This window comes from Macrobrachium nipponense, chromosome 8 (genome assembly GCF_015104395.2).
Source record: "Macrobrachium nipponense isolate FS-2020 chromosome 8, ASM1510439v2, whole genome shotgun sequence".
Lineage (NCBI taxonomy): Eukaryota > Metazoa > Arthropoda > Malacostraca > Decapoda > Palaemonidae > Macrobrachium > Macrobrachium nipponense.
The window spans coordinates 112,864,907-112,879,107 of record NC_087203.1 but is presented as its reverse complement, the minus strand read 5'-3'; the positions used below and the strand labels follow the sequence as shown (position 1 = coordinate 112,879,107).

The following is a 14,201-nucleotide window of genomic DNA, read 5'->3' as shown; positions in this document are numbered from 1 at the left end:
GGCTCCCGAGGAGGGAAAAGTAAGGCGATAAACTCTACGGTCGATTGTCGTAGATTTTCACTGTATCTTTTATCACGGCGTGTTCCTTTTTTTTTTTTTTTTTTTTTTTTTTTTTTCTTCACAGGTAGTTAAGTGGCAATTTTATCACCCATAAGTTAGGGCGAGGATATATACTTTAGGCTAAAGACTCCTAGTGTTTGTCAGCCTCGACTTCAATTAGTGTTAGTCAGCATTTCTTATTGAAAATTACCTCGCCAGACTCATGCTGCAACTTAGCAATTTACAAGCCATAATCACTGTTGTTGTTGATTTTTTTTCTTTTTTTTATTACGATTTGCGAGCGACTTGATTCGAAATTTTGCGTCCAATTTTTTTTAAATCTCTTTTTCAACATGCCGATTTTAGATGTATTTTAGATGTGTCCATCACATAATCTGTACGATTTGCATCCATTTTATATCTTTTATTACACATGCCGACATTATATGTATCAAACAGTTATTCATCAAACGGCAGGAAAAATATGTCAGAATACAGTAATGTCTAATTGAAATGTTTCACGGTAAATAAGAAGAATCCTGTGCAAATACATTTGGAAGCCAAAACCGAATATTACACTCGATAAAGAGCAATCAATCAATGCTTATGCATACATAACAAAACTATGCATAAACACACAAACCCATGAAAAAAGCGAGTAAAACGTAAACAAAATATGCAAATCTGCGTAGGAGAGGCCATTGTATTATCTGCGGGCATCTCCCATGAACACAATTACCGTATAGAGTATTATTGAACGACCCCAATTTATGGAATGGAATGGGCCCCGTGGTCATTAATACTGGGGCAAGGCCGTTGACGCCACTCCGCCTGACATCCAAACCTGCAGGTGGAATTTTAAGCGGAAGGAAGATGAGAGAGGGAGAGAGCGGAATGAGAGGGAGAGGCAGGGATAAGATGGAAAGGAGGGGGGGGGGGGGGGGTGGCAGAGAGATGATGACAATGATGTCGTGTGGAGATATATACATAAAGGGAACGGATGATGTTTATGATCATTCTAAGGACAACAAAGGTTAATGAGAGAGAGAGAGAGAGAGAGAGAGAGAGAGAGAGAGAGAGATTATGACGACAAAGGCATCCACTAAATATTCGGACATCGGAGAGAAAAAAAAAAAACATACAGTATTTACGATGCTGAAGAAAACTGGCACCGGAAAAAGTATTGTGCTTAAGAGAGCCAATGCGGAATCTCATCACTTCCTCATATTTCTTTACAAGACTACAAACATGAACCCACATGAGGCTGCAAGCGTGCTCGCGCGCTCGCCAACATCCACCAATTCTCAATCCATTCCTTTCTCAAATGACTTCATTATATTCACGTCAAACCTGAGGTCTCGTCTTTCTTTTGAACGTGGTACTGCAATGACGACATGCGGACGTTCGTAACAGTCATTAAGCTCGGCTCTTAACCGAAGTTAATGACGACGATAAATTCGATCTACGGACCTTATTAGGATAACAAATGACAACGGGCAGCATCGCACTTGAATGTAAACTCAGCTGATTAAGACGAAGCCCAATATAATGAGGCGGATTAAAGGAGGGGTTGAACAGTGTCACACAATAAACATTATGGAGTGGTATCTTCGGCCGTCATGTAGTACCATGACTCAAGTTAGAGACTCTGAGAAAGTTACAGTTTGAATAAATGATTTGTAACGTTAAAAAACAAAACACTCATCACGTCTGTGGGATCGATCGATTGTTGTATTTCATAGGCATTACAGTTCATCCTGATAGTGTTTTTGTTGAAACGTAAAATTTCACAAGTTTTTAAAACTTCACTGATTATTGTACAATGAGGCCCCTTACATTTCTTCAGTCTAACTTCCTTCGTTAAAAATATCACCACGTCATAAAGTTTAACTGGATTAAAAATGCAATTACATGAATTCAATACAAACGCCTAAGGCATACAGCGCACCGGAATAATACATAAAACAAAGACAGATATCACTGTGAACATTACAAGTGCTAAAAACCACACGATACGATTATACTGAATCATATTGTCAAAGTATCACAAAATCCCAAGTTCACAAAACCGAATGTCTAAGAGAATAAACGAAGAACGTATTAAATAACCTGAGAGAGAGAGAGAGAGAGAGAGAGAGAGAGAGAGAATTTACTATGAGAATTTTCATTAGAAAAATCCCAAGGTCCCAAGAACCCCGAATGTCTACGAGAATAGAACGTATCAAATGACCTACAAACGAGAGAGAGAGAGAGAGAGAGAGAGAGAGAGAGAGAGAGAGAGAGAGAGAGAGAGAGAGAGATTTACAACGAGAATTTCCATACCTCCAAGGCATTACTTTTTTCTTAAATGACTGCCAATATGTTGCTAAATATATAAGACGGCTATAACAGTGATTCCTACTTGATGATATACCTTTTCTCCGCCTAAACAGGATCTGATTAACAGAATATTCCTTTTAGAATGGGAATAACACCTAACACGAAACCTCTATATACTTAAGGACAATCCATAGGGCTATGGGCGAACTCTGAAATCTAATGGTGGCAAATTACTTCATTTAACATCATGCTTTCACAGTACGTTATTTTCTACATAATTAACTAAATACATAAGTTATACACTTTTAAAACGTATGACGTATGGTGAATTAAACCTGTTAAGACGCACTGCAGACGTAAAAACATTTCAAAGACTCGACGACGGTAGGTGTAGCAGGAAGAACCTACTAGTGAAGCACCTGGCCACGAATCCCCCTCTTCTTGAGAGAGTGCCATTCTGGCTGTGGCAACCATCTTGTGATGGTATCGAGGCGCACACTATACTTGGCGAGACGAAAGATTAATGGCGCCATGGACCTCTGGCGCCCGCCATTAATCTCAGAGTTCATCAGGTTAGTCGGTTGGCACTCAGGTGGGAGAGTGCCACTTGCACTCGGAGGGGAAACTAACATAATGCCACGAGAGCAGCACAGTAAAGTCTCTATATTCTCTATTTCCCAAGGCATCTTTCGCTGTCCCAAGGGTTCTTCCACACCGAGGTCGTAAACAATAAATGAAATAATCTGCGTTTGAATAACTATTTCAGAGAGAGGTTTGTGCGTGAGTTAGAGCTATTATAAGTATAAGTTTTATAGGAAATTAATGAATGTCCTTAGTCGCAGACAGAACGTGAGAAGTCGGTATATATAAACTGGCAAAGCCACTGTCGCGAACACACAAACATATTACACACACACACACACACACACACACACACACACACACACATATATATATATATAAATATATATATATATATATATATTATATATATATATATATAAAAACAGGCACACAAAGAATGACTAGGGAACTAGAGAATTATATATATATATATATATATATATATATATATATATATATATATACATATATCTATTATATATATATATATATATATATATATATCTTATATATATATATAAAATCTTCATTAGAAAAAAGAAAAAAATATCAGCGATCACTGAGTATGCGGTACAAGAACCCTACATAAATCTACGCTAATAAAATTAATATAAAGAAATGCAGAATAACATCCAAATCATATGAAACTAACCTAAATGGCAAAAATAATCCAATTAAATTAGGTGACGTTACCCTAGTAAATAATTCTAGACTCAAATAGTTAAGGCATCAGCGTTCTCTGTCTAAGTTTTTGTTATTTAATAATCAAGAGTCCATTTTGAGATTTCTACAATTAATTCAAAATTGAATCTGGGGATATTCGAATCTATTTATCTTGACAGAGGTCTTTGCAATTTATGTCGCTATTAGGTTATTTCATGTTATCTACTTTTCTCTTATCGCAGATAATAAGGTATTGCATGTCACTATATCCCTCGGACCTGACAATTTACTCCAAGTGCAGGTATGTAGTCCACTCACCCTATCAAATCATTTAAATTTCCGGGTGCAGTTATATGTAAAATAAGATCATTCATTATTTGTGAGGCTATATACATCTATATACATGCATACATAATCTATGGCCACGCACTTCTCTATTAAAACTCATTGCATTTTCTACCAAACTGCAAAATCAATGTTTGTTTTCATGTGTGCAAACCGACAGACCCATTGGAAAAAATAATAAATAACGAAAATGAAAATAAAAAGTTAGCAATACATGCTCCACCGAGTGCGTGGCCTACAGTATCTTTAAAATTTTTTTAAAAAATAAAGAAAAAAAATTTGTCAGGCGAATAAATAACGAAAATAAAGATAAAAAGTTAGCAATACATGCTCTACCAAGTACGTGGCCTACAGAATCTTAATAAATAAATAAATAAATAAATAAATAAAAAATAAAAAAAAGAAAAAAGAACTTCGTCTGGCGCAGTCACCTGTGTTGGAGACCTCCTGCTCGTGACGGAGACTCCTACATCAAGCACACTTTGAACAACGGCATTCCGATCTGTCTCCGGGTTCTTCCCTAATGCATCAAAGCGAGAAATAATTTCAGATTTGGGAGAGGTTAAAACGAACGCACGTGCGATTTCTTTGAACACCATCCAAGCCAATTTATTATTAGCTTTCAGCTTCTTGAGAACAATAGATTCTTAAAACAAGCAAGAGCTGTTTCCGAGAGTGCAGCTGTGGTCTGAAGGCGCTTGCATAAGTATGAAAGATGATTTCATTCGCTTAATTCAACGCCAAGATGTACTATAGGGCTGTATACCATTGGAAACAATAAGGGCTTTTGCGGTGCATTGGACACTTAATAAAAACACCAGCCACCCCCACGTCTATCCTCGTACAACCTCGTCACGTATCTATATTTTTCCACAATCTACTCTCCCATACATTACCAATAATTAGGCAATTATCAGCGGCATCTACCGTGAAAAATAGGTAGATCACTCCCCCAAACCTAATGTACTTATATATAAATATAATAAAATTTGGGCTAACGAGGTAATGGGTTACGCCTGTCACCACGAAACAGTTCAGCAGCATCTACCTAGTAAGGGATGAATCAGATAGGTTCCTTAAATGCATCTCGAACTCCGTCACACGCGAGATAAGGCCACTGCTTTGAATAAGGAACTAGTTCAGCCGTTGTAAAAAATGAGGTAGACACCGCTCATGTCAACAAAAAAGATATTTAATGTTTATAAGAATTTATTTAAGAAATCAAAAGCGATCAACATTCCCGCGACAGAATACCAGGAAATTTACGAGTGGCTAAAGCTCTAGTGTTTCCGTGACGAAAAATGTATTAAGGGGTTTCTTGAAGAAAGGGTCGACAATCATACAGAGGATACAGAGGCTTTCAAAGGCTCTGAAACATAAATATTAGTAGAGCTGAAAAAAAAAAAGTATATTATGATCGAAACCAAGTGAGGAAGACACAAGTTAAGTGTAATATATAAGAACAAATACTGCTGTATATATGGCCTCATATTTTATGTTGAATAATCAGAGGCACAGAGAAAAATACGAAAATTATGCTGATAAAATTGCGCGGGCAGGAAAATTTGGTAAACTATGCTCTGGTGCTTTTAGTGTGTACACAGGAGAAACTTAGGTGAGGAAAACAAAACTAAATTAATTTGATCTTTCAAGGACGATACTGAAATGCTCAGTAAGTGCTTGAGAAGAATTGTTTGTAAATCTGGAGAGAGAGATATACTCTTCAGATTTTGCAAACAGCGCAGACCCTTCTAAGGTGAAAGGAAGTTTCACACCATTTTGGATTTATTTCGAGATCTGAATCTTTGTATATACACTGACTCTTGAATAACACCCTGCTCAATGTTTGTACACATACACACACGCACGCACGCACGCACGCACACACACACACACACTGTGCAAAAGGTTTCCTTACGATAAATAAAAAAGGTGACTGAAAATGCGTGTTTATCTACAATAATAATAATAATAATAATAATAATAATAATAATAATAATAATAATAATAATAAAAATAATAATAATAATAATAATAATGAAGAAACAAAACCACAGCTATGTATATATACATATATTTTCAGATAAATCTCTACAAAAAGCTCTGGGGAAACTGTTGAAAAGGAGAATCGGACAGTCTCCCGAAAGCTTTCTGTACAGAATTGTCTTTAAATAAATGAATATATACTTAACTGTGGATTTGCTTCCCATATCAAGATTCATGCTACTATGAGTATCTTATGAAAATAATAATAATAATAATAATAATAATAATAATAATAATAATAATAATAATAATAATAATAATAATAATAATAATAATAATACAGTTAAGGAGTATGGCATAATTAAGCGAGTTGATTTTATATAGAAAAACAATATATAAAACCAACTAGCTTAATTCTGCCATTCTCTTTAACAGAATTTGCATGAAAGAGGGTCTTTTGCCAAAATAATAATAATAATAATAATAATAATAATAATAATAATAATAATAATAATAATAATAATAATAATAATAATAATAATAATAATGTTCACTACAAGGCAAACTAGTAAACTAAATTTTCCTTACTGATGACTGACTGTAAGAGCAAGTGACTCACTCCAACTAACTTAACAGCCAAAGTAAAAGGGAAAAATAATGATAAGAGAAATTGAGTAAGGACGGACCTTCTTTTCGAGTAGGGCAAGAAAAACTAACTTCTTCAAGAATTTTAGAACAAAGTTTTCCAATTATAGTTTCATCATGAACAAGATTAAAAAAAAAAAAAGCCGTGTCATGTAAACTATTTAGTACCTAGGGGGGGTTGTTTTTCGTGGGTTGGGGGGGGGGGGGGGTGGGGGGGAGTTAGGTATACAGCGTTGGTTACGTCCTTCTTTCAATCCGTCCCTAGGTCACAAGTTACGTGATGACACCTTCAATGTGGAATTTGACCCTTGTCGAAATCTGATAACCTTCCCCTTCAATATGACCCTTGATTTTTTTCTTTTTTTTTTTTTCCCTCTAACCTTATTTTCTTGAAAATGCCTCTACATAACTGCATACACATGTACAACCTGGTGGATGACCCTGACCTAATGTATGACCTTGACCTCCGTACATACTTGACCTCACACTTTCTGATTTTGCATTTAACTTATTATCTTAAACCGTGAAGGATGGATACATATAACTGCATGCATCAGCGCTTCTTGGGAAGTACATTTCAGTGATGCCAAATTCACATGACCTGAACCTTTCTGTTTGACCTTGACCTCACATTTATTAAGCTCACCTAATTGTACCGTGTGAAGGGCGTCTTCATATACCTTCATATGAAAGATATTTCGGCAATAACACCGTTAATGATGCCTTCACAAACCTTCAGAGGTAACTGGGTATAAAGTGGCCTTGACTCTAAACCTTCATATACAGAGGTACCTGGGCACTTAACCTTGATTCGCATTTCTGCATTTTGAACCAAGCTTTCCTGGCATAACAATAATTCAACCAAAGGCGAGGCATTCATGATATATGAATGCATTTCTAGTTTAATTTATTTTTAGTGCTTTTACGTAAAAAAAAAATAAAATAAATAAGTAAACGGAATTTCATGACCGAAATGAAAGCCAAGCAAGCTTTGAGGAACTTTCGGCGAAGGGCGAACAAGCATGTCTCCAATTCCTCGCCATCCCGAACGTCTATCCCGGCGAAGTTTAAATTGCTTTGATGAACGGTTGATTAGCCAGAAATCCTTGTGGCATTATTAGAAAGAGGAAATGCGTGCAGGCAGAGACCTAGCAAGGATGCAAATGACGCAAGCAACTGCAGCCGTCGGTAAATCTAGATGTCTTTGGCTAGGCCAACTCCCAAGGAACAAATAATGTATTTGAAACTGATGTGACCATACATTGAATGTTTAGTAATTACCTGCATTTTCTTAAGCATAATTCATAATTATTAATATATTCAAGAAATTACTCAACAAGCAGCAACTATATTATAAAACCGTAGAATTGCCTTCATCACTAACCATATACTAGTAGTCATTTGCATTTTCTTAAGTAAAAATCATATCATTGCATATAATGTCTTCAAGATAATTACATGATAAACAGCAACTATATGATAAAGAAACACCATAATATAAAACAAAAAACAAAAATAAACAAAAGATGAACAAATAAAAGAAGTAAAATGATCAAACAGACAATTCGACTATACATAAAAGAACTACCAATATTTTCGCCCAAAACAAAAGCACGTTCAGGAGTTTAGGAACACACACACACACACACACACAGAGAGAGAGAGAGAGAGAGAGAGAGAGAGAGAGAGAGAGAGAGAGAGAGAGAGAGAGAGAGAGAGAGAGGAGAAATATAAAAGTGAGAGTAAATTGGGAGGTAATAATGAATTACTGAAGCAGATAGAGCGGGAAAATTTAGTGTTGGCGGTAAATACGAGCGGGCGATGCAGCCTGACAGGGGGAAGGCACCGGGAAAATAGAAATAAACGACTGATGAGGGTACAGAGGAATGGGAGCGGCAGCCCCCTCCCTCCCTCCTCCCTATTTCAACCCCCTTCCTAAATCCCCCCCTTCCCCCTCCCGTTCACCCCCGTAAAGCTATCCACAAATATCCCCCACCTAAACTAACTTCCTCTCCAACTCTTTTCGATACCCCTAAACTGAGGGGCGGGGGAGGGGGGAGTTTCATCCCTCTAACCCTCCCCCAACCCCTCTCCTCCCCTAAATACCCCTCTGCCAAAACCAGCCTCTAACCTCCCCTGCCCCTTCACCAACTCCCCCCACCCCCTTCTTTTCGATACCACCAAAAGGTGAGGGAGGGGCCCTTTCACCCCCTTCACGCCGCCCCCCATCTCTCTCTCTCACCCCTACAACCCCTCTTTCAAAAACAGCCACTTCCCCCAACCCGCCACCCCACCTCCGCCCCCAACACCGACCCCTTCTCTTCAATACCCCGAAAAGGTGAGGGGAAATAATAGTCTAAAACAGGGAAGGGAAAATGGGGAGAAAAATTAGAGAAAGGGACATAGGAACAAAAAAAGAAAGAAAAAAAAGAGGAGAGAGAAAATGCGTAAAATGTAAAAGAGTGCAGGAGATAAACTAAAAGGGTCTGGGTTTAATGAAAAATACAACGGCATAGGGTTTATATAAACGGCCGATTTTAAAAAGCCTCGGGCTGGGAGAAATTAAACCCCCAGAAGTGAATGGTTTAATTACCCCGTAATTCCTCTGTGATAATCAAGGCGTTTTGTCATGAAAACAACGTTTTCTGCTTCAGTTTGAAGACCCACAGTTGAAACAACCTACAACAAAAGCGTTGTTTCTCTCCATCGCAATCCCAGATGCAAAAATAAAGAAGATTAAAATTATATTCGCTTCTCATTTTCATTTAACGATGCTAAATAAGGGCGAGAGTATTAGAACGACACTAAAGTACGAGCACATTACTGGAAATTATCCGTGCTTGTGCAGGCGCACACACGTACACTACACACACACACACACACACACACACACACACACACACACATATATATATTATATATATATATATATTATATATTTATATAATATATATATATATATATATATATATATATAGTGCGTGTGCGCAAAATACAATGATCAACTCATTCAAACTCCAGACCAATGATTCATAGGATGAAAGAACCTTTCACCTAAATAATAGTGCAATTTGAAAAGTTTTAGGGACACATCTCTATAAAATCACAAGTATTGCTTTCCGAGAGATATACAGACAGACAGACAGAGAATGTTTTAGAAGTTACTCTCACCCCGTATGCAATCATCTGCGTAAACAAAGCCTGTAGGAACAACTAGAGGATGAAACGATATGGATCTGATAAAAATATGAATTGATCCACAGTATCTACACCATATACAAACCGTAAAGTTTTTTTATGGTGCTAATAAAAGGCTGAAAAAGACCACACATGCATTAATATAGAAACCATTAATATATGACAACTTAGCGTAATCTTGTCCTTTTGGGTCCTTTTTTGGTAAGAAAAAATTCCCCGTCTCGCCGAGGACTCCAATCAGAAAGTATTATGAGATAAAAGTCGAGTCACCTACAGCTTCTAATTAACAATAACTAAATAAAACACCCGGGAAAAAATGACTACAACTTATATCCACGTGAAGTAGAATGGAAAAAAAAATTAGATAAAAAGACGAAGTTCAGCTGCAACTTCTAATTAACAATTACTAAATATGCACCTGGGAAAAAATGACTAAAATTTATATTCGCGTGAAGTAGAATATATATATATATATATATATATATATATATATATATATATATATATATATATATATATATATATATATATATATAAACTTTCGGCGTGCATACTTGGTCGCCGGCGATGTTTACAAATTAGAATAAAATAAAAGCCCTATGTATGTAAAACAAAAGTTCCTCAACAGCGTATTCCCACAAAACAAATATCCGGGCGCGGTGAAAGGTGTCACCGAAATGTAGAATAACGGCCTAAAGTTAGATTAATGCTGAGCTCTTGGGGTTGGAGGATGGTCCTGATGCTGGGTGGGGGGGTGGGGTGTGAGGGAAGGGGGAGGGATGAGCGGAAGGAGAGGGAGATATGTGAGGGAGAAATGTGTTGGTCGAAATGGGAAAAAGGTGAGAGACAGAAAGAGAAAGGGAGAGAGAGGGAGAAATAGAGATTTTCACTAACAAGAAAGTGTGCATACGATACGACAAACAAGTGGAAAGCATAACTCGGTATATAAATGTTGGAAGAGAGAGAACGTTGAGGGACGTCCAATTTGAAGTGAATGGGTACGGGAATCCATACAGAGAGAGAGAGAGAGAGAGAGAGAGAGAGAGAGAGAGAGAGAATACAATACAAATGAACACAGATACCTTTTAGATAATAATATCTCATTTTCTTTCCAAATTAAGAAATAGCCGATGGCAAGGTTATAAACGCTGGGGCGATATTGGAGGGCCAGTATATCATTACAGACTAACTATAGGTAAAGACAACGAAATACATTGTTAGAGTAGAGAAGAATATATGTTGCAGACGCTTGAAGGCTATAAAACACAGTTGTAAGAAGGTAGAACTGCAAAGTCTAAGGTGTAATGGCAAACAGTCGCCATAGTGAGGGATATGATGAATGTTATAAGTGACGGTGAGACAAATAAATAAATCAAAGCCCTCACCATATAGACACAATAGCAGCTTTCCGTTGTACCTCGTACTCTGAGGTCTTTTTTGCTTGTTAATTATCCCTTTTATTCCTTTACAGCATCGTCCCTTCTGTCACTAATTTCATTTTCCGCCCGCCCCCCCTTCATCACTTATTGCTATGTTCGCATTTATTCCCCGTTCCACTGCTCCAGTACCTACAAACATTTCCAGACACCACACGAAATTCGCCTTTGACCTCAGAAAATGTCATTATTATTGTAATTCACACCAAAACAACGAGAAAAACGAATTGCTGTCTTGACTTTCTGCTGTATTGACTCTATTAGGTAAAGCAAAATGCGTAAATAACACGAGATAACATTAAATATCAAGAATAACTCATTCCAGCGAATCCGAGTGGAGTCTGACTTGAAGTAACAATTGCATGAACCTTTGGAACCTCAGAACGACAAAGTCTTCTGGTTTCCACCACGAAAACTCTAGCGACCGCCATGAATTATGGATGACAAGACAGTCATCCCTCATTCTATCTGAAGATTCACAACATTACTCGTGCTCTGAATATCATTTTCATTCATCCATGACAATTGGGATACATTTAACATTCATTATTTAAAACCTCAACTTCAAATATTTGCATAAGGTGAAATACAACTCCGCTTTAATAATGTTCTCCCAATATTTCAGGTGTGATTCCAGAATACCTCGGTCACCTTAGAACTTGAGAAGACTGGCAGATTACCACGGTGAAGGATGAGAAACAAATGCATAATACAAGCCTCGGAATGTGACTGAAGAATGATAATGAAGAGAAGAAAAGGTACAGGAAATAATAGTGCTTTCATGTGTGTTTATAGTGTATTCGCGAGGATATTAATGTTGAGGATGTTAAAAGACAAATTAACCATTCAAAAGAGAGAAATGGGTATGGCGGGTCAAACCAAAGGTACCAAAAATATTAGTGTTTTTATGTGGGTTTTACAACGAATGGGTGGGGATAAACGAGGAACCATTTTAAAGACTAATTAAAGATTAAAAAGAGAAAAACTGGAGCTAGCAGGCTAACCCAACATTGCACTTAGAGCATAGCAATCTCAATAAGGGCACACAAGTCTAAACATCTACTTTCTCTGCAAAAGAAAAAAAAAGTATAAAAATATTCCTGAATATAAATACCCTCAATAATTCAGATTCAAGTGAAAGGGGGCGTCTTAGGTTGCCTAGCCCTAATTTATAACTAATTAGCAAGCGTTAATTAGCTCAGCAGCAAGGGGGTAAGTATCACAGAGAGGTTGAACGTTTATAAATGAAGGCGGTATTGAACCAAAATGAGTTACGAAAGAAAACTGAGGTTATGGGAAAGACTGCTGTCACTTAGTTTGGTATTATAAAGAGTTTCATTAAAAAAAAAAAAAAAAAAAAAAAAAAAAGCAGATGTGTAGGAGGTAAAAATATATAATTCAACAAAGGATAAATGGAATTAAATCAAAACTCGCATAATTTTCTTTAACACAGTCAGCGTCTCTCTGTAAAAATCAGATGCGTAGGATTTAAAAATATATAATACAATAAAGATCCAAATGGAATTAATCAAAGACTGGTATTATTTCCTAACACTGTCAGCGTTTCTTTAAAAAAATCAGATGCGCAAGATTTAAAAATATATATGTCAATAAAGATCCAAATGCAATAAATCAAAGATTGGTATCATTTCCTATCAGCGTTTCTTTAAAACAATCAGATGTGAATTGGTTACAAAAATATAATAAAATAAAAATCTAAATACAATAAACTGTATCTCATGTAGATTACTTTAAGCAATAAAGAATGTGGCGAGGAACTATTGCTCATACGGAATATATTGTATTCATTGTAGATTTCCAAATGACGGTGAACAGTAAGACGAAAAGCACTGGAAACCTTTCACTTGAGAAAGTTCTCTATCTCTCTCTGGTATATGCATATAGATTTTTATATGATACTGAATAGTAACATACAATAAGCACGGAAACCGTACAGATGAAGTAAAACATGAGATAGGAATGTACTTTCTCTCTCTCTCTCTCTGGTACATGCATATAGATTTTTATATGATATATTGAATAGAAACAGACAGTAAGTAGGAGAGAGTAGTCTGTTTTCTCTCTCTCTCGTCTATGATATTGAATAGTAACAGACAATAAGTATGAAAAAGTAGTCTCTCTCTCTCTCTCTCTCTCTCTCTCTTTCTGGTATATGCATATAGATTTTTATATGATATACTGAATAGTAACAGACAATAAGTATGAGAAAATAGTCTGTTCTCTCTCTCTCTCTCTCTCTCTCTCTCTCTTCCAGCGAAATTAGGGCACAAGAATGAGGCATCCCCGGGAATAAATTCATTCTTCCCAGCTGTAATTATTAACGATGGCTCTCTCTCTCTCTCTCTCTCTCTCTCTCTCTCTCTCTCTCTCTCTCTCTCTCTCTCTCTCTCTCTCTCTCTCGTATTTTGGGAAACTATTCTTAGTTAAGTTGGAAACAATTTATTGCAGGGTGGGTATCTCTCTCTCTCTCTCTCTCTCTCTCTCTCTCTCTCTCTCTCTCTCTCCTGAAATTTTAATGAGATTTATGGGATGCTGTACAGAAAGAGCAAATATTGTTCTGAATGTATTTTTTTTTTTTAGATAGCTTGATAAAACTGGATTCTCACAATATGCTCTCTTCTGGTTATCGTCCCTGTGATTCTCGACAACATTATTTTAGTCTATATTTTCTTTTCAAAGTGCGATCCTAAAAATTAATAATATCAAAACAAACGAAAAATTTAAAAATTATATAATCATGCGTATTATTATTATATTATTATTATTATTATTATTATTATTATTATTATTATTATTATTATTATTATTATTATATTGCTGCATCAGCTGCATTAATTTTATAGAGGTTCTTCTCTATTTTTCTAATAGTTGTTTTCTCGTTATTATTATTATTATTATTATTATTATTATTATTATTATTATTAT

The 14,201-nt window shown here is 36.3% G+C and overlaps 1 protein-coding gene and 1 long non-coding RNA gene across 5 annotated transcripts in view; one reads left to right on the top strand and one right to left on the bottom strand.

The window, feature by feature from the left end:
- The window catches only part of LOC135222961 (homeotic protein ultrabithorax-like), a 1,489,261-nt gene that overhangs the window by 877,439 nt on the left and 597,621 nt on the right, over nucleotides 1–14,201 (bottom strand). The window lies entirely within an intron of this gene.
- LOC135222964 (uncharacterized) overlaps nucleotides 1–14,201 on the top strand; it is a 137,292-nt gene that overhangs the window by 100,790 nt on the left and 22,301 nt on the right. Inside the window, exon 2 of the long non-coding RNA XR_010316409.1 lies at nucleotides 11,881–12,013. This is a non-coding gene — a long non-coding RNA (uncharacterized LOC135222964). The remainder of the gene's footprint in view (nucleotides 1–11,880; nucleotides 12,014–14,201) is intronic.